Raw genomic sequence first — 25,464 nt, forward strand, 5'->3', positions numbered from 1 at the left:
TTTCAATAATTTAAAATTATTTTCCCCAAATCAATGTATAAATTCGAAGTCTTCTCAATCAAAACAAGATTTTTTAATGAAAATTAACAATTCAAAAGATAATCTAGAAAAAATAATGCTTGAAAATAATCAAACACATTTAGAAAAAGATAACTAAGATGAAAACTTATATAAAGTACATGAAATAAAACTCTGTGGAATTTATGTAGGAATAAACAATTGACAGGAGTGTCCCTAATAGATCATGTGTATATGTCAATTTAATTTAAGGTAAAGGTGGTATTTCAAGTCAAGTGTTGGCTTACTCAGTAAATGAGTATTTTACAGAAGAAAAATAAATCTGAATTCTTTGGCAGATGGTATCAGTTGTTTGCTAAATCCATGTATTCTAGGGAATGCAGTATGACTCTGTGGTTGGTCTTAAAGGATGTCACCTAAGAAGTAATACATAGCACATAGCACTTGCAGACACAGCTCAGAAGAACTTACACACACACACACACACACACACACACACACACACACACCCATTTTTTCCCCTCACACTGACAATGTAACGTACAGCACAGGGAACATAGTCAATAATATTGAAATAACCTTGGTGTGTATTCTATGAAAACATCGAATCACTATATTTTACACCTGAAATACTGTAAGTCAACTATACGTCAATTAAAATATAATAACAAACTAAAATTTTAATAAATTTTAAAACTTGGGTTGAAAAGAAAAAAAATACACTCAAGCCTTGCAAACCACATTTGCAAAGTGGCAGAATCGAGACTGGCCTGGATTCCCGAGTCATTCTGTGAACTAAGCAATTGCCAGTCTGCTCAGACTGCTCTAATAAAATACCATAAACTGAGTGGGTTAAACAACAAAAATTTAATTCTCACAATTCTGGAGACAGGGAAGTTCAAGGTCATGGTGCCAACAGATTTGGTTCTGGGTAAGGTCTCTCTCTTCCTGGCTTGCAGATCCAAAAATGCACATGTGCTTTAGGTAACAATTCTGCTTCTAAATGTCTGTTATTTTTAAATATAACCTACTTCTACATTTACAAAAAGAAACATTGCTTATAATACCCCCTCCAAATGTAAATGATCTAAATATTGTTTAATGAAAGAAAGGTTAAATTATTTGTGGTACATTCATATGATGGCATAGTAAAAAATCAGATACATCAATATGCAATGTCATGGAATGATTTCTGAAACATATGCAAACAAAGCTACTCAGAAGCAATGTGGATATTTATATTTTTATTTATATTCTATAAATTTATATTTAGGTTTTCTGTATATATTTTTAAGAGCATCTGCTTAATGCTGCTTATATGTGCATGTGTGTCTATACGACATACAAAGAATATATACATATATGCATATATATGTGTATATACCTGTAAGTGCGCAGAAAGGGGGGCTCTGAGGAACACACAACTGTTTGCAGAGGCCATCTCTGGGAATAGGAACCAGAATGGGACTAGCAACAATAAGACTTTTATATAACATTTTGTACTTTGTATGTCTACGTTGTTTATATCTTATACTAAGATATTAGTATAATATTAGTATACTAATATTATAATAATTATAATTATTATATAATATATAATATATATTATACATTAATATATTAATATATAATACATTGATATATTAATTTATATATATAATTATTAATAATTATATATTATATATAAATATATAACAATTATATATATTATATGTTATTATATAATATATAATAATATATAATACATTAATATATTAATATATAATTATATATTATACATTATATATTATTATATTTTATTATATAATATAATATTATAATGATAATATTTTATAGTGTTATAATAATTATAATTATTATAGTAGTATAATATTAGATATTAGTATAATATCTCAACGTGAGCCCAGATTATACTGTCAGTTCTATGAAGGGACAAATGCAAGCCAAAATAATGAAAAACAGCACATCACGTTGATGTCAACTACAGGCTGTAAGTGATTCAGAAGAGATTTTAGATGTCACATGTGAAGAAATCCTTAGCCTCAACCCAACAAAAACATGTGGTGTGTGATGATAAATGTATGCTATAGTCAGTTTTTAAAATATGTATACATTGAATATAACAGATTTTTTTTGTTTTTCTTTTAAATCATTGCTCCCAAAGCTATTTTTAAATTGATAATGTCTCTTAAAATGTACTAGCCTCCTGACCACTGGGATTCTCTTTGTTCCTCAAATATCCCAGGCACACTCTGCCTCAGAGGCTTAACAGTCCTGCGCTGCCCACGTGAAACACCTGTCTGACAGCTACGTGACTTGCCACTTTTTGCTCAATAGAACCTTGGTTTGACCCCTTGTTTAAAATGAGACTCTTACACCATACACAAAAAATAAACTCAAAATGGATTAAAGACCTAAATGTAAGGCTGTATACTATAAAACTCTTAGAGGAAAACATAGGCAGAACACTCTCTGACATAAATCACAGCAAAATCTTTTTCAATCCACTGCCTAGAGTAATGAAAATAAAAACAGAAATAAACAAATGGGAGCTAGTTAAACTTAAAATCTTTTGCACAGGCAAGGAAACCATCAGCAAAACGAAAAGACAACCCTCAGAATGGGAGAAAATATTTGCAAACGAAGAAACTAACAAGGGATTAATCTCCAAAATATACAAACAGCTCATGCAGCCCAATACCAAAATAACAAACAACCCAATCAAACAAATGGGCAGAAGACCTAAATAGACATTTCTCCAAAGAAGACATACAGATGGCCAAAAAGCACATGAAAAGATGCTCAGCATCACTAATTATTAGAGAAATGCAGATCAAAACTACAAGAAGGTATCACCTTATGCCAGTCAGAATGGCCATCATCAAAAATTCTACAAACAATAAATGCTAGAGAGGGTGTGGAGAAAAGGGAACCCTCTTACACTCTTGGTGGGAATGCAAATTGGTACAGCCACTATGGAAAACAGTATGGAGGTTCCTTAAAACACTAAAAATAGAGCTACCATATGACCTAGAAATACTACTCCTAGGCATGTATCTAGAGAAAACCATAATTCGAAAGGATGCATGCACCCTGATGTTCATTGCAGCTCTATTTACAACAGCCAGGCCATGGAAGTAACCTAAATGTCCATCAACAGAGGAATGGATAAAGATGATATAGTACATATATACAATGGAATATTACTCAGCCATAAAAAGGAAAGAAATAGTGCCATTTGCAGAGATGTGGATGGACCTAGAGACTGTCATACAAAGTAAGTCATAAAGAGAAAAATAAATATATAATATCACTTATATGTGGAATCTAGAAAAATGGTAGAGATGAATTTATTTGCACAGCAGAAATAGAGTCACAGTGGTAGAGATCAAACTTATGGTTATCAAGGGGGGAAGCAGGGGTGGGATGAACTGGGAGATTAGAATTGACATATATACACTAGTATGCATAAAATAGATAACTAATGAGAACCTACTGTATAGTACAGGGAACTCAGGGCTCTGTGGTGACCTAAATGGGAAGGAAATTGAAAAAAGAGTGGATATATGTATATGTATGACTGATTCACTTTGCTGTACAGCGAGAAACTAACACAACAGTGAAAAGCAACTATACTCCAATAAAAATTAATTTTCAAAAAAATAATTTTAAAAAATGAGACTCTTCACCTTTGTCTAGCACTCCCTATCCTCAATCAATGTCAAAAGAAATTCTTCACCTTCCAGATAGAGAGGTATCTGGAAAAAAGTATCCCTGCTTTATTACTTTTCATAGCATTTAACACCTACTAACATATCACGTAGTTTATTTATCTATTTGTTGTCCATCTCTTCCCATGAGAACTTAGGCAGAGATTTTATTTTTCTGCTCTCTTTACTCTTCTATCTCCAATCCCTACAGCAGTACCTAAGACACACTAAAGAATCAATAAATATCAATATTTGTTGAATGAGTAAGTAAATGAGTGAATCTTGAAATCAATGATAGCTATGAGCTAGGGGAGTAAAATAGTCTCTTGGAGTTTCACAAAGTTCATCAGTAAATTAAATTCTCTGAGGCAATGCTGTTTTTAAAAAGCCATTTCATTTTGATGAACACTTTGTTTCCCAAAGTTAGTTGACTATGGCACGTTATTTTCCCATGTAACATCAAAAATAGAATTAATATCCTATGTAAAATATTTTAGAAAAAAGGAAATACTCTAAAAATCACATTAAATTCTATAATTATTTTTTTTAAAAATATTGTACCCTTTGGGTCCTTTTTACTCTTTCTTTCTCCTCTATCCTCTTGCTATTTTCTTCTTTACCTAGGTCTTTTTGGTTCTAGTACAATATAGTATTACTCCAAGACACAGGAGTGATGGCATCTGGCACTCCAGACACAAGATATAAATTGTAAACACATTTAAGCTGATTTTAAAAGTATGTAAACAAAAAATAAACTTACAATAACACTGATACATCTAAAACTTCCATGCTAAGTGTATTCTATGCTAAATCTTATAAGTTAGTCAAGGTCCACCAGGAAAATAGAAACCATTTTAAATTTTTATAACAGAGAATATGTAATGCAAAAATGTTACACAGGTGATGGAGAAGCTGAGAAACCAAAGGACAGTGAGGCAGCCCAGAGATGAGAGGCAGCAAGAAGCCCCTGCGACACTGTGGGCTGCAGGTAAACCCCAGGAGCCCAGGAGCCAACCATGCCTGGCAGAAGGGGGACCCACCACAAAAGAGATTCAGCCAGTGCCAGAGACACTGCCCAAAGAAGAGATGGGGGCATATTCTTCCTTCTTCACCCCCATTTGAGCTTCCACTAGTGCCTCCCACTAGCTGAATGTGTTGACATGGGAGCCTGGGAAACTCACCCTGCAGGAGTCAGCCCCTCCACTACATAGACTAGGAAGAGTGGGGAGAGGCAAAAAGTCCCAGGATCGGCTCAGCTGATAGAGGGCATTTACTATACCCAACACATAAACACTTGCCTTGATTTTCTGTTATGACAGTAAGTCCAACCAAAGATTAAAAACAAAAAGAGAATCACATTAAATTCAACTCACCCCCAAAGTCATATGACTAATTTTAATATTCAATTACAAGTCTATCAGCATCTCTTTGCAATCAAGTAGATATAAATTCTCAACAGCATTATGTAGAAGCAATTATTGGTAAAATGTTTTAATCACATGTGTCAACACAACTAGTACTCTACCATAGAAATTTAAATTTCCATACATGTATTCTAAAAAAGCTAGGATCCAATACTGTCATGATAGATATTACTTTAATAATAAAGTTTTAGTTTCTTTCTATAATATACAATTACTTTTAGTCATTGTGGCAATACAGATGATTAAATCTTGCCTTTTCTTTCTTTTTTTTTTTTTTTACTTCAAACTGGCTAAAAGTGCTTCATATGGAATTCTCATGAACCATATGTAACCCACTGGCAACAGACCATTAGCTGGAGCAAAATGACTAAAATACAGCAATTGAAAAAAATGTTAAAGAAAACAAACTGAAAACAATTTTATTGAAAGATACCCTAGATGTGGATATTTTGTTTTTAAAATATAGCTTAGCTGAGAAATAGCAAGCAGTCGTCTTGCACCAATAAAAGACTAAGATGGCTTTCATGCTATGGTGGCTGCTACGAAAATTTGTGCTGTAGTCTACAGGTAGAGCCGCAAACCGTCACAGCAAAGAATGGCTGTAATTATTATCCAGAGTGATCACAGTTTCATTGCATTCTTGAACTTAAATCACATGTATCTCCAAAAGAAATTCAATGTGGATTAAAATGAAAGTACAATGTAATGGAACTGAACCATTAGCCCAGAATTAAAGATAGGTTAATAGTAAAAGGTTGAAAAATAAAACATTCATGAAATTTACTGAAGACAATTAAGCCTGAGCTTCCTAGGATCTGAAACAAAGAGTTGTATAGCTCTCAATGTCCAATAAAAAAAAAATGTATATATTCTTGATGAAAAGGGCTGTAGAGTTTCAGACACATTTTCAGCTTTGCTCAGATTAGACAGTGACAGCATCGCACTGAACTCTGACACAAAAAAGTTGGCCTGATCTCAATCAAAGTGCTGAAGGCCTATGCAATAAATTCAAGGGATACTGATCCAATTCCTTACTTAAAGATTCAGTGATCTGAGTATTAATCATCATAATCTTATCAAATTCCCATTTTAATTCATTCCTTGTGGGTTTTGAAAAATTTCTGATTGTATGTCTAGATTTTTTTTTTTTTAATTATGTTTTTGCTTCCAGGAGAGCAAAATGATTATTTTTGGGTCTTTGGAAAGCTGTCATGACAACGCTTTCGGTAAAAATCAAGCTGTGCATGATTAGAAACAACTTAATAATTCAAGAATTTAAAATGGGTAATTTTGCACTGGAAAACAGAATTGGAAATCCCAATCATTTTGGTACTCAGTTTCATTTTGGTAGAATGAGCTCCTTTGTAAGGCTTAACATGGAAATGGATCACTATTGCCATCTCCTGGCAAATAAACCACATGACCACCATTTCAGTCTTTTTGAACAGCCATATATTGGGGGAAGGCAAGATTACCTCTTACATAGGCAATAAAGTATTGAATATTTACTGTAAGACCATCACTGGATTTTTATTCTTTATTCCTATAAGACCCTTACAAAAATCCATTAGAGTTGATAAATAGTAGCATTTGTTTTATGAGCTCTTTATATTGAACAGAAATTCTGCTTGTTATGACTTTTTAAATTAAATGCATACGATGGATCTACCTGTGATTGAAACAAGTATTAGAGCCACTTCGAAGAGAAAACCTAGAAAATATTTGCAAGGCATTGGGGAAAAGGAGCCAGGATTATACCACCGCATGCAGCCAAGAAAGTGACAGGTAGCTTTCTACCATGTAATAAACCTGATGGAATGGATAACAGCTCTGACAGCATTAATCCATCTTTCTGCTGTAGGGGCTTTCACAGGAGATGAATGATACTCCCCCATCCAACCTACCTTGTCATCTTGCTGTGTTTTTCTTCAATCTCTCTCTTGCTATTGTTCTTTAGAATCAGCTGTTGCTGATGCTTTGAACTCCCTTTTCTCCCTTCCTCACATCTGGACATCAGATCATCAGCTGCATCTGAGGCTGGTTCATATACTCCTTGCCTGAGATGCCAGCTGAGCCATTTATGAGCTCGGGGTCACTGAAGTCTGCAAGCTGTACTCCAGGGTGCCGGTGCAAACTCTTGCTGCAACTGAGTGAAAAAGGAGAATGAGATATGGCTTCAAGTCATTACCCTCCAGATCAGGATGTTACATCACACATTGTTCTGAGACTTGACATGTCATCCTCTCAAACTAATCATTTCTTCAAGGATGAACATGATGACTAACTTCCCCATGATAGGTTGAAAGCATCGAGACGATTCACATTTTTTCAAAAACTCTTCTGAAGTCATTCCTTGGAGGAAGGAGAGAAATCCTTTGTTGCTGCTGTTGTTGTTATTGTTGCTTCACTTTTATCTCATTTTAACAGATATTTTACCTAACCTAAATTCCATTCCCTCTCACTAGCTCAAGATCACTAAGCTTTTATACTAAAGTAAAAAAGGAATGAATGTTTGGGACATCAGCCCAGATGTGAGCTTTGAAACATGAAATCACTCCAGTTAAGCAGCTGGATGGTCCTCTATAAATGTTTCACATTGCCTGCCTGCCTGCCTCATCCCTAGCTAAGCCAAATTCTTGAAGAACGAGCTGGGAGAACAAGAGGAGATGACCTTCTGTACCTACACTTAGATCACCTGATGAAGCCAGATACCGAGGGCAGATCAAAGGGAAAGACCCTTCAAAAACACTCCATTTCTGTATTTCAGCTGACCACTAGCCCAGAAACCTTCCCCCTTCAAAGTGAATCCCAGATAAATCTATGAGAAGAAAATTCTCATGGATAAGAAATGAATTTTGAATGGGGGAAAGGAGGTCAGGGTAAATAAATTATAGTAAAAATAAGAAGTTAAAATCACAAAATGAGAAGATCCAGACAGACATTTAAGTAAACAATCCAAGCAATAATGGCATTGAAAGTTCACATATATAGGCTATAATCATTTTATATAAATTAATGCATTCAGTTCTCACAACAATCCTATTATCTCCATGTAACAGTTCAGGAAATAGAGCACAGAGATTTGGAAACAAAGTCGTACAACCAATGAGAGCGGACTCGAGATTCCAGCCAAGGTAGTCTGGCTCTTAACCACCATGTTCTCTTATTGCTCTTAAACTTACTTATGCCTTCGGCTGGATCTTAGAAGTTTCAAAACTCTTTCTCTCTCCCCTGCCCCCATGCCCTTTCAAAGGTTTAACTATTACAATGAATGGAATACGCAGTAATTTCCCCATTATACACTTAGATTAACCAAAGCTGTCTAAGGTCGGAGAACTGCCAAGTGGCAGAGCCAGGAAGTAAACCCAAATCTCGCCCTCTTCCCTGGACACCTCACTGCCTCCCAGCATGTGGTGGCCATGAAAATGCACTGCTCAGACCTCCTGCTGCAAGAACGTGTTATTCTGACAGCCTCAGCTCTTTGCTCCGGATCCAGCACCACCATGTCTGCACCAAGGTCACACTTCTGAGCTGCCTTCCACAAAGGCTGATCACAGCAGAGGTACTAGTGTAGGCTCCTTCCCATGGTGAAATAGGACTACTCTATTGGGAGCTGGCTTAAAGGCTCTCCATGATTCTGGTTGAAACTTTCTCTGAAGAGTCTTAGCATCCTCCTATGTAATCTTCTTTCCTTCCCCCTCTGCTTTACAAGCTAGAGCTTCTCTCAGATAAAAATAAACAAGAGGCTATAATACAAGGGCTTACAACCAATAACAAACAGACTGTCTCAAAATGGAATTGATCAGGGCTTCCCTGGTGGCGCAGTGGTTGACAGTCTGCCTGCCGATGCAGGGGACGCAGGTTCGTGCCCCGGTCCGGGAAGATCCCACATGCCACGGAGTGGCTGGGCCCGTGAGCCATGGCCACTGAGCCTGCGCGTCCGAAGCCTATGCTCCGCAACGGGAGAGGCCACAACAGTGAGAGTCCCGCGTACCGCAAAAAAAAAAAAAAAAAAAAAAAATGGAATTGATCAGGAGTCCCCAGGCGAACTTCACATATTTCTATCAACCTTTAAATGATAATAAGACTAGGAAAAGAACACTAACATCCTTTCTCAAAGGAAAGAAGGTTAGAGTTCTCTGACTGTATACATCTTAGTATCCTGTAAGCTGGTTTAAATAAGAACTAGTAACATATTTTTCTCATGATAGTCTATGATTTATGATGACCTGAGGTACTTAGCTCTTCCTACTTATATCTTTCAAAACTTGTTCTCTTTTTGATGCTCTATTCTCTTATTTGCCAAATGGCTCATCTTGAATTTTCTTTCAGGATTACATGATCCTGTGAACTTAGTGGCAATTTCAATTCCCAGCCCCCAGAATGTGTAGCACATAGGAGAAATGGAAACACTAGAAATGTGCCTTGTGAAGCAGTACCATTAGGCTGATGAGTCACATTGGGAATCAAGGATGTAAAAGGCTCTTGTGAGTTAAGCTTCAATAGCACTGATCATGGCCATTGAATATACAAAGCATTTAAAATCAATATGACATCTTTATCAATCAACACAATTGTACTTGAATAGGATACAGCTTTGTCATAAAGATCTGGCGCCATCATTACAGCATGGGTGCAGGTTAGCACTAGTTAGGAACTAGCCTCTGTGACAATGGAATAAAATGCTCTAATATATCTGTGCTCTGTTTCAATGACCTAGGCAGCAATAAATCGCTGGCTAAGTAATTGCAAAACCAAATTATGTGGTATTGAAGAAAAATACAAACACAAGGATATAAACAAAGTGTTATTTTGTTGGAAAAATTACCCTACCTAATTCACACTGCTAAAAATTCATCGCATACTTGTGCAATTACACTACAGATGATGGCATTAGAGTAGATAATGATACAGTATGAGAACGGCATGCTATGATGAACTATAGGGTGCTACACTAAGGGAAGATCAGTATGGTATACATCACATCACTGTGTCTGGAGTGATCAGTATGGTATACATCACATGGCCCTCACTTACGTGAGCCGTGGCCGCTGAGCCTGCGCGTCCGGAGCCTGTGCTCCACAACGGAAGAGGCCACAGCAGTGAAAGGCCCGCGTACCGCAAAAAAAAAAAAAAAAAGATAATTGAAAATTATTTCTGCTGTCTTACTGTCAAAGTGAGACAGAAAAGCATAAAATTATCACAGGCATACTCCCCCCCACCCATTTCTCATCCCTTTACATTGAAAGGCATTCTATCTACTCTTTATAGCACTCTGAGCATCTCTCTTTTTTCTAACATTCTTAAAAATAATTAACTCAAATCTACATTTTTTAATTCCTTAAAAATTCTATAAGAATCATTCCTCTGCATCTGCTGACCTGAATATAGCCTAATTTTCAGGCTACACAATTAACTGTGTTCTTAACTTTTCTAATTTAGCTTTTCACCTTCCTTCCATGGACTAACTCCCTCTGTATAATTAGAGTTGAGCTTTTTCAAAAAGACAGGAGTTTTCAAAAGCATGAAAAGCTTCCACTGTTTTTCCCTTTGGGTACCTCCTACTGGTGAACTATGGTTTGCATATACATATATATGATTTTTTAATAAAATTCAATGTCTTCATCATGCTGAATTTTCTTCTTTTCCATTGACTCCTAAGTGCTATCGTCTTAAAATTATCCCCATCAAGGCTATCCTTGAAATTCTTTTTTGTTTTTGGAAATCAAGGTAAGAAGGACCCTTACTATTGATATTTCTTCTTCCACATAGATGTTTCTTCTTCTAACAACCTCTTAAGAACAGGCCAGAAGTATTGTCAATCACCAGGAGGAGGCTGGAGAGGGAAGAGTTCCTATGAAAAAAGCCTTAGAGGGGTAGGATTTCAAGCGTTGATAGGCTAAATTTAAAAACATGTCACACAGCTCTTCATAACATTGTTTTCTGGCCTATGGCTGTGAGTTTGTATGACAAAGACCTCAAGACTGCAAAAACACTTCTTTTTCTCCAAAATGTCATACTTTGCTGCTCTTCCTTACACAAGTGGTTTTCAGTAAATGACACAAAGTATGAGGGCATGTAGACATATTACATCTCTAATAAAAACATTATCAAATTATCACTCTCTGAAAACTTGCTTTGATCTTTTTCAGATTACATATCATATGCTGAGATGACAGGTTGTCATTTCTGTTTCCAATTGGGGTGGGATCTCCAGCAGAGCAGTCGTGTTGCTTTTATCTATCCACCCCCAGCACAGTTTGTTTATTAACGTCCTTTTCTGGCTCAAAATACAATGTTTGTATCAAGACTAATGCTTACTGTATTTACTTTTGGGGAAGAAATTTGGGGTTTGGAATGAATTTCAACACTTTTAATGGTCCCCTGTTGACCAAAAGTGAAATCCAAACTCCGTACAATGACATGCAAACCCTCTGAGGCTCTTGATGGTTTTCAGTTTTATATTCTCATTTATTTCACAGTGACATCAGGGATGCAGAACCCCGCACAAACACTCCAGCCACTCAAGAATATACTTCTTGGTTCTTTTCACTTCACATCTTTTGTTCATGTCTGAAATGCCTTCTTTGCTTTTATGCTTGATGGATACCTAATCTACTTTCCCTTCCCAACTTAAAGCAAATGACCTCCCTTCTAAGGGTTCCTTGAAACTTCCTCAAAGTTATATTTGCTCCCTATTTGCAATACTATACATTTTGAATTTATTTTCACATCTAGCTTTTATCACATTTCATTATAATTGCTTATAGATTTCTATCTCCCCCTCATGTGCACGAGCTGTCTTGAAAACACATACACTTGTCTGGTAGCTCCACCAAGGCAAATATTGTATTGTATTCTGTTCTGCAGTCTCTTCACTTTGTACAAAGCCTAAAAAGTGGTTTAAAAATTCTTTTGAATAAAATTACAGAGCAATTATTTTCAGGTTAGAATTTACTCTTCCCCTTACAACTGTATGCCATTGGTGAAATCGCTGAACCTCTCTGAACTTCAGTTTCCTCATCTATAAAAAGGAGAAAAACTCTTCATGATTGATGTGACTATTATATTAAATGTTTTCCATGGAGCACAGTGGAGAGTTCTTTCAAATGCATTATGTTAACTATTCATATTATTAAGTATATAGCCAGAGGGGATTAATGAAAAGATGCTTATGTTATGGTTTCTTTGAAATGCTAGAGTGATGAGAAAAAAGGATTCCGCTGTCTTAATGATTTAGTTATAGAGGACAATCTAATTTGCTCCCAATAGACTTTTTATTTTGGAAACAGCAACAAAAATAAACAAAAATTAATACATTTAAAAAGTAGAATTATCTCAAGATACAATTGTATTTTTTCCCAAATACGGTAATGAGAAACAATATTAGGTGTCGCAGTTATACTTTAGCAGAGGATTTGTTTATATTCATCAAGTTTAAAATCTGACTATACTAATTTCATTAGCATCTTATTTTTGCTTGGTTCACTTAATGTTATTCAAATACTCTATTTGAAATGTATCTCCTGAGATGTTTTTCCCCTTGAAGATGAACTTACTTTAATGTTTGCACAGGGGCTCAAGTGTGGGTATAGTAGATAGTTAATGGGAATGAAAAACTGCAGTAGAGCATGAAGCAGAGAATAAGCGCCTGCTTATTTATATAAATGCCTCCATTCCATACTCAGAAGGTGTCTGTAGTGTAAGAACACTCCCATCAGACACCCACCCACAGTCCTCATTGCATAAAAGAGGCATAACAAATGCGGGGGAGGACACCCCAGTCAGGAAGCCAAACACCTCTATGCATCCATTTATTAATCTATTTACTGATTACATCTAAAGGGAGTAGGAGCTTTAATTTAGAACTATGCTTTGGCTTGTTGAAGACCCTTCACATGAGCCATTTCATTTGGGAGTTACATGGGCTGGAGAAGAACTTGGTAATTTGCCCTAAATCCCCAACCACCAGTGGAGGATGTGACTGAAGCTGACTAGCTGGATGGCTCTGGGTTTGCCCAACTTTGCAGACCCAGTCATTAGCGTAGTCAATATGCCCCGAGGTAAAAAGATCTTGACTCAAGCCCACTTTAGTAAGAAAGTCAAAGAAAACGTCATTCATTTAATTATTTCTCAGGGCAGTTAATATTCCAAGGGACTTCAGGTTCCAAGACAGGAATATTTTAGTATTGTGTTTGACTATGATAATTTACAGTTCATTGGGAGTAGGAAAACATCTCAGTAGAATTGGCTTTGCTTTCTTAAAAGATTCCTGCAAGACGATCATCGTCTATGACTTACACAAGTATTGATCTGTGTGTACTCCGCAGAGACTCTTACAGTGATTTTAACATTGATCTTTGTTTCCTTACACTGCCATACCACGCACTCACAAAATCAGTGTTAGCACTATGTAACCTAACTGTTGTCTTCTGTAATAGGTAACTAGATGGTTTACAGATTTGGCAGTCCAATCTCTCACTGCATATAAAAATATCTACTTGGGGCTTCCCTGGTGGCGCAGTGGTTGAGAGTCCGCCTGCCGATGCAGGGGACAAGGGTTCGTACCCCGGTCCGGGAAGATCCCACATGCCGCGGAGGGCTGGGCCCGTGAGCCATGGCCGCTGAGCCTGCGCATCCGGAGCCTGTGCTCCGCAATGGAAGAGGCCACAACAGTGAGAGGCCCGCGTACCGCAAAAAAAAAAAAAAAAAAATCTACTTATCTACGTCTTTAACTATAAAAGTAGTCTTAAACTCTTAATATGCTTGTGTTGCCTTTACCCAAAGTTAGATACTATCAGTTCTTTTCTACATGAGTTTCATCCTTTCCTATTTGGAAAAACGTTTTTTTTTTTCTGTCTATGGTTTTTATATACTACAAGCCGACATGGTTTTATTTATGCTATGTTTTAGCCCAAAAGCCATCAAATATGTCAATTGTCTGTGGGAACACTGGACTTTAGGGTTTGCCTCTGCTGTACAAGTAGTCAAAGACTATCAAACAATGAACTGTGTAAGTTCAACCCAGACATGAATCAAACCTCTTCTATTCCACCCTCCTCTGCCCAGGTTACAGAAGGAAGTTCGATGTATGTGATCTGGATCTAGACTAGGTTTGTTTAGGATTTTCTGCTTGAGTCAAAGCTTACCTATCTTACTCCTCAGTCTCCACCAGCTCTTAATCAGACAGACCAGACCTTTAGCAGCCTGATGTCTTGGGATATGGGGCATACGGGTAGATAGAGGTAGTGTGATTTGTGGCTAATGTCCTTTTTTAGTGATCAAGAATTACGACTTATATAGATTGAATAACTTCTCCATGCAGTACTTCACACTCTGGAATAGGCTGGATGTTTGGAAGCCCTCACTAGCATTTTTAATAAAAGTGTCAGGTAGTGATACTGTTGACAAGAGCAACTGTACTGTATTTTATTTACAGTACAGTTTCCAATTATGCCCTGAAGATAATGAGACTGAACAAACAAGCCTTCACTGATTCACTGGCACTCAGAATTGTAGTCAGATGTATGTTGAATGATGTTTCTTTGGGAAGAAATGTGAGCAATTTTTATTTCAAGTAGTAGGGAGATGGTAAATGGAAAGATCTTCAGACAGAGAAAGTGAGTTTAATAGCACCAGTATTATCGGCAATGTCTACACTTCCACTGTTGTTAATGTTTCACTGTTGTTTCCATTATATTGATAAACTGATATATTTACAGAATTAAAGTTCCTACACAAATGTTGCTGTAGGTTTAATCATAGCAAGCAGGGTGCCTATGCTAAAAAATGAAATAATTCAATAGGAGAGGCTCACTAAATCTCAAAGGAAAAATAAATTTACAGTAAGTTAAGTAAAACAAAAATTACCTCGACGTTTTCAAATTGTCTCTTTAAAAAAAAAAACGCTCACAGAAATTTTTCACTGTTTACAAGGGTTAAGTACAGGAAGTCAGATTTAAATAAATTTTAAATAAGCACAGATAATCTTTTAAAGAGGTATCATAGAAATGCAAAAACAATGCAATTTAAAGCAAACGTTTAGTTTCTAATATAATTTCTTTCCAATATATTTATGCTTTTCATCTGACCTACAGTAGAAAATTTACTTGTCATTTCACCTTTCTTTTTGCAGTTGGTTTTATTTTCTGCTTCTGACTCATGTTTTTTTTTTTCATATTCTGACATTAGATTTGGCAATTCATAGGCTAAAAGCAACAAAGAATGACTTCTCAACACATTGAAATTTTACAGAAGATCTTCTTGTTAGGCTTTACAAGCATTTCACAAAATAACTGTAAAATATACGATGGAAAAATAAATACAAAGTTTTTGCAAAGCAGGTTATATTTTGCAGTTTTCAAATGTCATTATATTTTTTTCTATTTCTACAAGAGCAAAGTGGATGATCATCTCCCAAACATGGAAAATAAAGTGCAATCACTACTTCAAATGAATTATTTAGGACCTCTTATCTACCTTTCTGTTCAAGGGTAATTTGCAAAAGATTCAAACAATATTAGCCAAATATAGTTTAATTAAGAGGATCAAAGTTGTTTTTTTCCTTCAAATATGCTGCATGAGTGTCAATATTATATGCCAAGTATAAATACTAATAAAATTTTTTTCTCACAAATGCAGATCTTCAATAATAACTGTGTCATTATGTTATTAATAAGAGACGATAATTATTCAGTCATGTGATGTTTCTGGAACTGTTAAAAGTGTTTTGCATAGATTTACTCATTTCATCTTTACCACAGTCCCATGGGTAGGAACTGTTATCTCCAGCTTCCAGATTAGGAAACTTGGACACAGAAAATGTAAACATTTTGACAAAAGTCACAATATGACAAACTGAGATGAGAACTGAGTAGGTCCAACTCCAGAGGCAACACTCTTAATCATTATTTCTATAAAACTGCCCCTTTGTACACTTTGCATTTCATAGTCTTTTATATTAAGATTTAGTTCTCCCAAAGGCAAATAATTTACAAGCAAAACTTGGAAATGGCTAATAATTAGCAAAAACACTAGCAGAAACTCTGTAAAAGGGGGAAATATCAGGTTTCACAATCTAAGAAGCTGCCTCACATAGGAACTCTTTGCTAATATGCAACAGTCAAGTACCATTAAGCACTGGCAAAATTCTAAAACAACCTGGACACTTCAGGGTAACATGACAGCAGGTTACAATGCCAGGCCATAATGGGTTCTTTCTTGTTATTATTTTCTACTTATTATTTAACTACAAATAGCAGGCAGTGACAACCCAATTATCACCACTAGAAGCAAAATTACAAGAGCACCAGAGGGGTAGAAGGCAAGTTCCTCCTGTCTACGAAACCTGCAATCTGCTACAGGGATAAAGCAGTGCTTTAAAAAATGGTACTGACAATGCCAGCTAGACAGCACAAGCGAGGAGCAAAAGGAATGGCTCCAGCCTTCACAGAAGAGAAAAAATGGTAATGTATTTGAAATGATTTTACTAAGCATCTCCTATAAACCAGGCAGTGCCTGTGCCCTGGGGTTACAGTGAGGTCAAAATAAGACCCCTAGCTAAATTCTAGTCAGGGAGGGAGGAAGATAGATAGATATAGATAGATAGATAGATAGATACATAGATAGCAAGATATGGTACAGCATAATAAAAGGATAAAGAATGACAAGGTGAGCTATTTTATTAGGGAGGTCAGGGAAGGCCTCTCTCAAGTTGTAACACAAAGTGGGATTTAAATAAAGATGGGAACAAGCCAGTTAAATTTCTTCAGTTAATGATTCCCAGGCAAAAGGAACAGAGAAAATAAAGTATCAGAGGCCAAAAAAAGGTCCAAAATGAAGTCCAAAGGTGGCCAGGGTTAGATAACATGATATAGGGACTTACAGGACATGGAGGGGTCTTTGCATTTTTGTCTAAGGGGGCGGGAAACGAGTAGAGGGCTTGGAGCAAAGGGCTGCCATGCATGACCTTGCCAGAGGCTCACTGTGGCTTTCAATGGAAACTAGACAATAAGAGCAAGAGTGGAGAAACAAATGAGAGACTACTCTTCAGTCCCAGGAGGAAGGATGGTTGTTCTGGCCAGAGCGTTAGCAGCGGAAATGGCGGAGAAGCTGAAACGTTCAAAATTAAGTCTCAAGCCAGCAGAATGTGCTGATCGACAGGGAAGACTGGACTAAGATAAAAAAGAAAACAGATATAGCAGTGATTTTAGAAAAGCCACAGTTTGTGCAAAATAACAGTGCTCATGCAATGAAAAATGGCAAAGTAAACCAGTCTGAGAGCACGCATTGCTGCAGCCTGACCAAGGGGTGCTGGATCACCTAGACCATCACAGAACTGTTCTTGACACATGCTGACCTAGACATAAGATTATATATGTTTGTACGCATGGGTATACATATGCATATGTTTACACCTATATATAATCACATAGATTTAGTTACCCCATACATCATGCCTATTTTTTTAAAAGACTAACATGCCCTTTTCTTTAAAGAGCAAGTAAAAATAGTATCACGTATTCCAAAAATTTTAACCCCAAAAGCATTAATAAAAAAATAAATCTAAAATGTCAGCATCTCTTCTGATACACTGTCAATTTAGAGGTGTTACTTTAGAGTGATTCACCTTGAATCTCACTCTAAGAACGAGTTACTTGGCTCTGTCAAAAGAGGCAAACGCAGACCCATTAAACATGCATCAAGGGGCTTCCCTGGTGGCGCAGTGGTTGAGAATCTGCCTGCCAGTGCAGGGGACACGGGTTCAAGCCCTGGTTCTGGGAAGATCCCACATGCCGCGGAGCAACTAGGCCCGTGAGCCACAACTACTGAGCCTGCGTGTCTGGAGCCTGTGCTCCACAACAAGAGAGGCCGCGATAGTGAGAGGCCCGCGCACCGCGATGAAGAGTGGTCCCCGCTTGCCACACTAGAGAAAGCCCTCGCACAGAAATGAAGACCCAACACAGCCATAAATAAATAATAAATAAATTAAAATGACAACCTCCCTTTAAAAAACAACAACAACAAAACAGGCATCAAAAGATTTATATTCACTCATTTATCCCCCAAATGTCTACTGTGGGCTAATGTACATCAAGTATTATACAAGGCAGTAGGGTTATGGAAATGGATAATCAGATCTCGGCCATGATCTAGTGGTCTCCATATCTGGAAGGAAAACGACCCTGAGTGCATAATTACAAGCCATGAGCTAGAAGCAGAGTGTGTTAAGGAAATGTTAGGTTCCACACCTAAGCACCTGGCATCAAAGGAGCTGGGCACTACCTGACAAATACATTTTAGCATGATACAGAGTTTTGTTTTTTCAGGTAACTGATTGTTTATTCTTGAGAGGAAGCCTTCCCAGTGATTTAAAATCCCCACGTGGACCTTAAACATTAACTACTTCAATATGTCTCTGGGAGTGAGAAAACAGTAAATAATCTCAAATGGGTTTTCAGTTTTGCTTTTTGGTTGTTTTAACCCATAGCACAAAACTTGTGACACATCGGTACTCAAAAATATTTATTGAAGAGTAAATGAATGAATAATTGAGTCTATGTGTTTAGAGAAAGAAATGAAAGAGAGGATCCAAAGCAGAAAGAAAAACTAAGAGAAACTCAAAAGTAAGAAAACCTCTTAGCTCTATTTTCATATTTCCACCTCTTACACACACACCTTACATCTACATTCTCCATAAATTATCCAGCAGTCATTTCTATGATAGAACTATGTATTGTAAAACCAGAGATTGTGTCATGTTGCTTTTTAACACTTACGTGTGTAGAGGCTACAACCCACAACAGTGTTTTCAGTTATTTATTTAAATGCTACATTTCTTTGCCTTTAAAAGAGACTTCATTTTGCTTTATATCCATTGGTTGTAGAGACTGAAAATAGGAAACATTAAAAAATTAACAGTAAGAGAAAGCTAATTTTCTTATAAAAACACTTGCTTTACCACACCCCAGCCATACTCCCAAATCTCCATGTTTTCTTAGGGATACAATAGGTTCACAGAGCCTTTGCAGCATGATGCAATGGTTTCCATGGATTTTTTTTTTTTTTTTTTTAAGTTTAGTGAACAGTGTGCTTTCAAAGACATGTACTGTCAAGGCCTTTGGCAGAGTAAATTATGTATTTCTGAGATATAAAAAGTATTTTTGATGTTTTCTTTTTTCCCTTTAAATAGTTTAAAATATAGAAAATTACAGGGTTTAACCGACCCTATCACTCATCTAGAGTAAACAAATTTTCATACTTTGCCAGTTTGCTTCAAATATTCTGTTTACCGAACAACTGAAATATTGACATATGAAATTGAAATTTCCATTTTTTTTTCTGCTATGGCCTTAACAAGTCCAGCCCCACTCCCCTTCAGCATTTCCCAAAGGCAAAATTTTGGCGTATTTCATTCCATTTCATATTTTTGGACTTATGCTACATATACTGTACCCACAAACAAAGTCTTTTCAAAATTATATGGTTTGCTTCTTATTGTATCAGTCAGCCATTTTTTTTAACTCAATGTCATATTTTTGAAATATATTCACGTTGATTCCTATAGATTCCCCTTCATTTTAACTGCCAATTATATCATAGGTCAAATTCTTAGGTCTTTTTTTTTTGGATTACCTATTCTGGTCCACTGATGTATTTTTTCCTGCACCAACACCATGTGATTTTAATTACGGTATAATAGACATTGATATATGGTAAGGCTCCACCTCCTTCTTTTTCACAATTGTCTTGGCCATTCTTGATGCTTTCTTCTTTGTATGATCTTTGGAATCAGTTTTCTAGTTTAGAATTGTATTGAATTCAGAGATTTATTTGAGAAAGCTAACATATTTATGATACTGTGTCTTATCTACTATAAATACGGTATATCTTTTCTGTTATTCAGGACTTCAGGTTCTGCATTAATGTTATTTAACTGTCTCCACACTTTTTAGCTAGATTTCTTTCCAGTTATCTAATAATCTTTGCTGCCCATATAAAGTGTCTTTTACATTTTTAAATGACTATTGTTGATGTAGCGGAATAATAAATATTTCTGTTTTGTTGATTGGCATGGTCAACAGAATCATGCCCCCCACCCCAAGGATTTCCACATCTTAATTCCCAGAACCTGAGAATATGTTCGGTTACACAGCAAAGGGGAATTAAGATTGCATATCAAATTAAGATGATAGTTAGCTGACCTTGAGAAGGTAAGACAGTGAGATTGTGCTGGATTATCCCAGTAGGTCCATTGTAACACAAGGGTTTTTATAAGAGGAGGAAGATGACAAAAGTGTCAGAGTTAGGGAGAAACTTGAAGATGCTATGCTGCTGGCTTTGAAGATAGAGGAAGAGCTCATGGGCCAAGGATTGCTGGCTGCCTTTAGGAGTGGAAAAAGCAAGGAGACAGATTCTCCCCTAGAGCTTACAGAAGGGATGTAGCCCTCCAGAGACCCATTTCAGATGTCTCATCTCCAGAACAGTAAAATAATGAATTAATGTTAAGCTACTAAGTTTGTGATAATTTGCTATAGCAGCAATAGGAAACCTATATAATTTGTATCTAGTAAATGTGCTAAACTATTATTAACTCTAACAGTTTTTTTGTGACATTTACCTTGGATTTTACGTGTCTAAAAACATACTGAATACAAATAATCATAATTTTATCTTTTCCTTTCTAATACTAATACCTCATTTTTAATATATTTGTCTTGCTACATTGACTAGAACACCCAGCACAATACTGGAAATAGTAATACTAGGCACCTCAATTATTGCTACCTTGATAGAAATGATGTTATTTTCTGAGTTATATGATGTTGCCTGATTGGCTGATGCCATTTGTAAGGTAAGGAAAATCCCTACTTAGTCTTTGTTTTCTAGCAGTTAAAAAATTTCTTACTCAGCATCTCCTGTTTGACATTTAATAGTCACCTCAAACTTAATGTGCCTAAATTTGTCTTATTTCCTCCCTAAATCTTCTCCTTTCCTAACTTCCCCATCTCGATTAATGGCACTGTCATTCACACAGGTACAGACTGAGGAGTGATTCCAAACTTCTCTCTTTCTTGCATTTCTCATATCCAAGTTACTGGCAAATCCAATGAGTCCTAACTTTAAAACCATAATACAATTAGCCACTTTCACCTCCCCAGCTCATACTAACTCAGACAAGCCACAGCCATCTCTCATCTGGACTACAATACTTCCGTTAGTGCTCTTTTGCCCCAAGAGTCCATTTTACCAGCAGGCATAATGACCTTTGAAAAATGTAAATTACCTGATGTCATTCCTGTGCTCAAATTTCTCCATTGGCCTTCCATCAGATTCAAAATTCAATCTAAATCCTTACCATAACCTCTAAGATTCTATGTGATCTGACATCTCCTACTACACTCTATGCCTCTCAACCTGCCCCAGACACATTGCTTTCTCTGATATTTCTTAAGCATATCAAGCTGTTCCAAGTTTAAAGTTTTTATACTTGATGTTTCCTTTGCCTGAAACCCTCCTCCTTCAGATTTTCTCATGGATTATTTCCTCTGTTCATTCAGGTGTCAGCCCATATGCTAGCTCTTCAAAAAGGCAGTCCTTGACCAAACTATCTAAAATACCTAAAGTAGCACACACATTCATGCAAAATGCACACAGCCATAGTTATTTACTCCTTTATTTTTCTACATAGAACTTATTGCTACCCACCAACATTATACATGCAAGTAGTTTGTGTTTTGTTGTCTTGACCACTGTAATGTAGGATCCATGAGGGCAGAGATTTTCTATTTTATTTATCACAGCATCCCCAGTGCCTGGAGAAGTATCCATCATAATGGGTAAATTATGCTAAAGAAATAGTTGTTTAAAACATGTTGAATTGATGCTAAAGCAATATTTGGTTAAAACATGTTAAATTTACTCAAATATTTTACCTATATCTAAAATATAATCATGGCTGTCAATCTGTCAATTGTCTGTCAGTGTGGTGAATTACATGTATATGGTCTATCATTGTCATTGTCAGTTTTTGTAAGTTTTCTGTTTTTGCTTAAAAAGAATATGTAAACATTTTTTTCTTTTTTTTTTATTGGAGTATAATTGTTTTACAATGTTGTGTTAGTTTCTGCTGCACAGTGAAGTGAATCAGCTATATGGATACATATATCCCCTTCCTCTTGGACCTCCCTCCTCGCCCACAGCCCACCCATCTAGGTCATCACAGAGCACCAAGCTGAGCTCCCTGAGCTATACAGCAGGTTCCCACTTGCTATCCATTCTACACATGGTAGCGTATCTATGTCAAACCCAATCTCCCAATTCATCCCACCCTCCCCTTCGCCCACTGTGTCCACACAACCATTCTCTACACATCCATTCTCTGCCTTTCTATTCCTGCCCTGCAAATAGGAAGAATCTGTAAATATTTTTTAGATCTAACATATCAAATTAATCAGTTGTATCTATATCATCCAAGTAGTTTAAATGCTTACTAATTTTGTGTGCCTGATCCATTTAGTTTTTTGAAAGATATGTTAATATGTTCCATTGAGATTGTATTTGTAGATCTTTTGCTTTTGACATATAAATCCAGGAGAATCGTGTGCAAGTTTTGAACTGTAGTATCTTATATTTTTTTCCTTTCATTATTTTGTAAAATTTCTCTCCGATCCTAATAATGTTTTTTTCTCTTAAATTTTATCTCATTAATATTGCTAGACCAGGTATATTTAAGTTAGAATTTTACAGTATATTTATTTCTTTCATTTATAACTTTTCTGTACTACTTTAAGTGTTCCTCAGAAGCTACATTTCTCTGAATTTTATTTCAGTATAATATGATTAGTCTTTATCTTTATATATAAAAATTTAGTACATTAACATGTCATATAATTACTGGTTAAGTGTGGAATTATTTTTTCAATCATTTTTATTTACCATTCTTTTTCTTTTTATCTTTTCATTTTTTACCATTTGTTACCAATTTTTTCTTAGATCCCTTTATCTCACATACATGTAACTTCCCCAAACATGCTAAGAAAAAATGTGAGTTTTCAAAATTTTTTAGTTTTCTCTTAAATGTTTAGTATTAACATTGACTTTATACAGTTCCAACAAAGTCTAGTTACTCAGTATATTCTCTCTCCTCCTAAACAACAGATAATTAATATACTTAGCTACCTTCCAACTCCTCTGCAATCATTCTTTAAGACTTAGAGTTATATTTTTTTCTTGCCCTTAATAGACTTACCAACATCATTTACCACTATTTTTGTCAATGAGTATTTATAGCATCACATTTATTTCTCTGAATTCATTTCTTTTTTGCTGAAAAACATCTCTTACTAATGTTTCTGCAAGAATTTTTCAATTATAAATGCCCAGCTTTTGTACTTCTGAAAATACCTTATTTCTTCCTCACTCTTGAATGATAATCTACCTGGCTAGGATAATTTCCTCCTGAATGAATGCAAATAATTCAAAAATCCTCTGAAAAAACAATCTTTAAATGACTGAAAATGCTCAAAGTGATAAAAGAAGAAAAAATATCCATAAAGAACAAAAATTATGAAACAAACACACATATGGATCAAAACTAGATGCAGATTCTTTTAAAGTCAATTATTAATTTTGGAAATGAAAATAGCAACATTAAATTATGGGGTGCATGCTAATTTGGCCAAAGCCACAGACAAAATGACATAAATGGAACACTGTACTAAGGAATTGATCCAGAGGACTACAAAGGGATATACAGAAAACAGATGAAAAATCTGAAAGATAAGGGAAGAAGCACCAGGGAAAGATTCAGAAGTTTCAGAATACCCCTAATATAAGTTTCAGAAGTGGAGGGTACAGGGAATAAGGGAGAGACTCTATCTGAGAAGGTAATGTCTGACCATTCAGAATTTAAGAAGGAAACATACATGTTGAATTTGTGACTCTGTCATGGAGTTGATTTCCTCTTGTGCTTTGGAATCTTATTCTTCAAGCTTATGTTTTTGGGGTATTTCTTAGAAAGTTTAATGTTGTGGTGGTCATTTTTGGTTTTTTACGTATGTGTTGATTAGTTTCCCTCTCCTGAGTTCCAACGGCTGAGTCTGGTTTTACAATTGTGTCTAAACAGCTCACAGGTATCTACTCCAGAAACAAGTCTTAAAATGAATGCTTGGGCCTTTTTTCCCTGAGGTTCCCACAGACAGAGTTTCTGAGTCAGTGGGCCCTTTGGTCTAGGTCTCAATATGCCTCTGTTTCCCTTCCTTCCATTGCTCTAGGCAGCAGCTCAATACCAGGTGCAGTCAGATTTAGCCCCCAAAACTTTAAAAATTGCTGTGCATAGTGTATCTTGCCTCAGATTAATGCCATTGACATGACTGCAAGCCTTATGGGAGCCAGTCTGGTCCTTGTGAACACACAGCACTGAACCCCAGCCACCTCTGCTTGCTTCCTCATCCAGAGCCTGCTTCCTAGAACCTGGTCCTAGAAGTCTGTAGGTTAAGCCTCTACATACTGCACCGTGTTTCTGTTTGGTGTGTGAATCACAAAATCATCTTGAGGCAATGTTAATTCTGATTTTTTAAAAAGCTTTCTAATACCCTAGACTAACCTATTTTCCTGCAAAATGGGTAATTAAAATTAAAAAATGGATTCCTACATTGTCTTACTTTCTATGACTGTGGTGATAGAAAAAGTTATTCTCTAAACAAAAATTTACTTTACCAAATCAAATATGAATTAATAGTGTCCATTTCTGCTACACATGACATGTCCTCAGTAAGTGGCCTCCCCGCCAGTATGGTTGCCACTACTGCTCACAAGTAGAATTCCACGCTCAACATGAGTGAGTTGTGATAATTCTCAAACACACTATGCCAGCATACATACTAGTTACGGTGATTTTGTTGTTTAATTAAATAGTATGTGCACTGATTAAATATAAGTGCCAAAATGGTTTATTTCTCTGAAAATTTAGTTGAAAAGTTTCAAAAAGCTTGGATATCTAAAGTTGCTAAATAAAAATGTTATTGAATTATATGTGGGTGAGCCAATGCAGAGAACTAAGGAAAACTAATAAAAACCTAGAAGATTTCTTTGCAAGTGTTAAATCATATACTACTCTAGAAAACTAAACCTGGAAATTAAAGATTGAATTCTGTATATGGTTTATGCTACAAAAAATAAACAGAAATCTAGTCAATAGGTCTATACTCTAAGAAAAAAATTTAGCTCTACTTAAAAGTAGTGTAAATGAATGTGCATTTATACGTTTTCAGCCAAAATAAAATATTTACCATGAGCTTGTATTACTTTCA

The sequence above is a fragment of the Orcinus orca genome, chromosome 5 (assembly GCF_937001465.1).
Source record: "Orcinus orca chromosome 5, mOrcOrc1.1, whole genome shotgun sequence".
NCBI classification, from domain to species: domain Eukaryota; kingdom Metazoa; phylum Chordata; class Mammalia; order Artiodactyla; family Delphinidae; genus Orcinus; species Orcinus orca.